Source organism: Urtica dioica, chromosome 4, assembly GCF_054948205.1.
Source record: "Urtica dioica subsp. dioica isolate 48M chromosome 4, U.dioica_male_clone48M_v1_H2, whole genome shotgun sequence".
NCBI classification, from domain to species: Eukaryota; Viridiplantae; Streptophyta; class Magnoliopsida; order Rosales; family Urticaceae; genus Urtica; species Urtica dioica.
The window spans coordinates 18,943,459-18,948,909 of record NC_142759.1 but is presented as its reverse complement, the minus strand read 5'-3'; positions in this window follow the sequence as shown (position 1 = coordinate 18,948,909).

Below are 5,451 nucleotides of genomic sequence, written 5' to 3'. Positions count from 1 at the left end.
ACCGAAAAACTCTTGAAATCGTGTATCATCATTCTCCGCTAATTCAACCCTCAATGGTGACGTTTCTATGTTAACTTCAATGGGCACGTTGAGATCACGTTCATCTTATATTATCATGTTATGCATAATTATGCATGTAGTCATTATATCTTTTAAGACATCTTTTCTCCAAAATCTTGACGGTCCTGCCACAATTGCAAACCATTCTTGGAGAACTCCAAATGCACGCTCTACGTCTTTTCTACAGGATTCTTGCTTCATTGCAAAATATTGTTTTTTTTTCGGCCACGGGGTTCTCGAATAGTTTGAACAATAGTAGATCATTTTGGATATATACTATCAGCCAAATAATAACTCATATTATACTCATTTCCCTGTATGATATAATGAGCGGGGAAAGCAATACCTTGAGTGAGATTGGAAAATAGGTGAGAAGACTCTAACACGTTGATGTCAGTGTTGCTTCCCGGCATGCCAAAATAAGCTTGTCATATTCAAAGATCATAATCAGCCACAACTTCTAGAATAATTGTAGGTTTTCCGCTACGACCCGTATATTATCCGGCCCACGCGGTAGGACAATTTTTCCATTTCCAATACATACAATCCAAACCAAGGAATAAAATGTTGTGGAAATTCCAGGAATTTCGGATGGAAAGTCGTTGCCGGTGACTAAACGGCCTCCGGTAGTCAAGTGTGTTGTTTCGTCGCTAGTTGTCGTTCGAAATTCCAAGAAACAGCACGCCGTTTCGCTTGAAGTTTGTCGTCGCATGTCGTTCAGAAACGCGTATAAAAGCTTCTGTTTTTCGTCTGTTGTCGGCGACTTTCGACCGAAAAGAAAAAGAAAATGAAGTTCCACAGCGAAAAAACACGGACCAATAATCTCCAGCGACAAGGGCGTGGGTTGGCGATTTTCCTTCCATTTCGTCACAGTAAGGTCTAAATTCAGCAAATTTCCGGAGAAAATCGAAGTTGTTCGGCGAATTTCCATTTCTTTTCGTAAACCTAATTTCTGAAACTTGGATCTTCATTTTGTTGAGTATTTTGATTTTTTTCATATAATCACCTTCATGAATGTTGTTTGTAATGTGACGATCTATGATATATACTTTTTACAGAATTTTTGGAGAAGTTTCGGAGAAACACCATTATTTTTTCCGGCGAACCACCACTTTTTCTGGCGAACCACCACTTTTTCTAGCGACTCAAAAATCAGTTTTTGAACTTTTTATTTCTGTTTTAACTCTAAAATCAGGTCATGTGGTTAAATTTTAAAGTATATAAACTTATGTTTTGAATAAGTTTTCATTATGTTGTGTTGAATTCATGTTGTTTGATTTTAATTTGAAATTTTAATTGTTAGACTTTGAATTGGAAATTGAAATAGTTAGACTTCGAATCGAAATTAATTTTTCATGTATGTTAGAAATGAAATTGATAGAGTAGGAATTGAAATTGAACTAGTTAGAAGTGAAATTGAAGTAGTTAGAAACTTAGAATTGAATTTATTGACATGTTGAAGGAAATTTGTTGATATATTGAAATTAATTTAGTTTGAGTAGATTTTGAATTGAAATTAAAGTATCATGTATGGTAGGAGATGTGAGCATAAACATAAAAGTTGAATTCAAATTGAAGCAGTTGGAATTGAAATTGTTTTGTTTCGAATTGAAATTAAATTAGTTTTAATAAAATTTATTGACATGTTGAATGTAATTTGTGGACATATTGAAAATTTGATATTATTTTGATTGAAATGTTGAATTGAATATGCAAGTATATCGAAGATGAGCGAGGAAGGAGTTCGTAAGCATTGCACCCCAGGTGCAACAAACCCGAACCACTTCACGTGCAATTATTGTGGGCACGTTACCAGGGGAAATCACACGGATGAAGTTACACTTAAGTGGAAACGATCCGAAGAAAAACGTGAAGGCATGTACGAGTGTTCCTTCAGAAGTACGCACGGAGATGTTAGCGTTACAAGAGGCGGCTGTCCAGAAGAAGAAAAACAAAGGCGTCCTTCAAGAAACCGTAGACGAGCACGTGGCCGGACGCTTCGGTCCGACTCACGTAGAGCTTGACCCCGACTAACAATACGAACGTGATATGATGCAAGCTCTTAAAAGAAGTCGTCAAGAGACACAACCGGATGCTTGGAGATCCGGCCCTGGTGGGGGTTCAGGGATTTCGCCACCGCCACCTCATTTTCGGCCAGATAGTGGACGACAACCTACGATCCCGGAAATCACGAATCCTAAATTGAAAGGGCGTCTGGGAAAAGCTGTTAGCAGCTACGTCATCCCGAGAACATACCAGCCGCCAAACTGAAGTCGCCGCCAAAGTGAACATACCGGTTTTAATTTGACAAGTATTGTGGTGTCCAACTGTACTTTCATTTCAAACTTCACAGGTCCATGTATTCCGCTTCCGACTCTGTATGAGATTTATAACACGTACTTGAAAGCAGAGGTTGCATCCGTCAAGAAGTACATCGATCAGCAACGGGAAGTGTGGAAGGAATATGGTTGCACCATAATGTCGGACGGATGGACGGGACCTACGCGTTTAAGCATCATAAATGTTATGGTGTACTCAGCGGGTAAGACTATTTTTTTTTAAAGTTAGTTGATGCATCAGATGAGATCAAAAACTATTTGTACATCTATAAGATTCTGTCACCCATTGTGAAAGAAGTCGGAGAACACAATGTTGTTCAGATTATCACTGATAATGGTTCGGCTTACAAGAAAGTCGGATTGAAACTCGCTCGTCGATATAATCTGTACTGGACTCCATGCGCCGCACATTGTATAGACTTGATGCTCTAGGACGTGGGAAAACGAGCGACTGTCGCCGAGGTTGTTAAGAATTGTAGAGAAATCACGAAGTTCATCTACAATCACTGGGTTGTCCTCTCGAAGATGCGAGAAGAAGGACAATGAGAGCTAATCTGTCCCGGTCCAACGAGATTCGCCACGAACTACTTGGCCCTAACGAGTCTCAAGAGCAGTCGATCGGGGTTGAAAAAGATGTTCACGTCGGATTGGTGGGACCGATGTTCCTTCTGTCAAACTGCAGCTGGACAGTTTGTGGAGTAAAAAATATTGGACAATAACTTTTGGCTCCATATTGATAGCGTGTGCAAGGTGTTCGAGCCTATGTACTCTGCTCTGCGTCTCGTTGATACAGAAGTTGTTCCGACGATGGGCTTGTTGTACCACGTCTTCGATTTAATGAAAAAGAAGTTGGAAATCATCCCAAACAAGCAATGGGTAGTTGACATTGGGGTTCAGAGATGGAATAGACAACTTGACCATCCGTTGCACCAAGCAGGTATTACTCATTTCACTTATTCTTTGTGAACATCGTTGTATAATTTTTAATTTTTATCCATGATTATTTATCTTGCAGCTCACTACCTAAATCCAAAATTCCAATACAATCTGGAGATGGCCAAGGCACCCGAACATCTTACGGCGGTTACAGAAGTGTTTGAGCGGTCGTTCCCCAACGATGACTGCGACGACATCTGGAACGAACTTATAAAATTCCGCGACGCGAAAGGCATGTTCGGTAATAAATCCGCAGTAGCGGGAAGGACGAAGATGGCTTCCGGTAAGAACTATTTCTTATTCCCTATGTTCATATCATAGTGTCATATTTACGGAGTTTCTTCATTTTTTTAGGAGAATGGTGGGCGATGTTTGGAATTCAAACCCCGACGTTGAGAAAGTTGGCGATGAGAATCCTTTCTCAGACCGCATCATCATTGGCGTGCGAACGAAATTGGTGCACGTTTGCACTTGTCCACACTAAGCAGCTAAACCGACTGGCGTATAAGAGACTTGAGGAACTTGTCTTTTGTAGCTACAACATCAGCTGCAATTACGAGATATCCAAAGCGACGCCGTCGACAGAAAGGGTCCGTTGGATATGATCCAAAGATCAATGGAGATAATGGGCGACAATGTCGACGATGATGAACTCCTACAATGGATCCGCCCAGTTCACCTCGACGATGAAGACCGGAACCCTGACCCAAACGTCGCCTCACAGGCCCGGGCGGAAGGTGTTGATGTCGACACCGTCTTGAGCGAAGACGTCGGTCATACTTCGCATGGATCATCAGACGATGGACGTGATCCTAACAATGGTGACGATGGTGGAGACGGTGGTGACTTTGGCGGTTATCCAGCTAGTCAAGACGTTGGTGGTGGTAGTGGTGGTGGTGGTGGTAGCCAACATTACGAGCCGTGGACTATGGAGCAAGGTTATCAAGCGACGCAAGATTCTGATCACGGGTCACAACGTCAAAGATCTGGCAGGTTAGTATATTCGCATTTATTCATGTCAGAGTTCACAAACAATGTACGTGTGATGAATATGGAAAGTAATATATTACATGTTTAACAGACCCGGAGAGTACTTTGACTTTGAGACCGGATCGAATTACGGTGGAGGAACACAGAGAGCGCCCAAGCATTACATGTCTTCTGGTAGTGATTACGGCGGTGACTTCCAACTAGGATATGGAGCGTACATGTCATCTGGCAGTGAATACGGCGTCGATCACTTGATGTCTCAGTTCGACACAATGTCATTCACCACGTCAGACACACAGAGTGACGGTTCGTATATTTGTCCTTCTTACCATTATCCTAATCTGATAGGAGTGCCATAGCCACATGTGAATTCACAAGGACGTGGACGTCGTATGTACGGTGTACGCGTAGATTGGTTTGGTGCCGAGCACATCATAGCATGTGCACCAAGATGTCCACTGATAAGTGCAGCTGTGGGGTACGATCAAGCCGACTACGACAGACATGTTCAAAACTTCCAACAATCGTAACAGGAGACTTTACTTGGTCTCAGTATTGCGAGCTTCAAGAAAACCAACCGAATTTTATCCAACCGGAACGTCCATCGGGATTCTATTGATATATTTATTTTTTATATTGTAACTATATGTTTGTGAAACATATTTATTTCATGAACAAATGGAACATTTATGCTAGATATGTATGATTTGAAGTGTTTTAAATTTGAACTACATTTAAAAATATATATATTTATGTGTTTGTTTCGCCACATTATCTTCGTTCGGTTTTCCGTCGGCACGTCGGTTTTCCATGGAAAACGGCATTTCACTTGCCCTTTTCCACAATTTTTCCGTTGGGTTTACCATCGGCATGACGATTTTCTGTAAATCAGGAGGCTCAAAACGGCAACGAAAATGGTATTTTTTTCCTTGATCCAAACTAACCAACATTCCCGGAAATCCACGTTGTTGACCTATATGGAGAAGTCTAGCAATGTCATTAGGAGTTGGTGATCTTAAATATTGCTCAGAAAATACATCCACCATTGCTCGGCAAAACCTCTTCAGGCTTTCAATAGTCGTGAACTCTGCTATTTTATAGTACTCGTCTGTGGCATCTGCCGGAA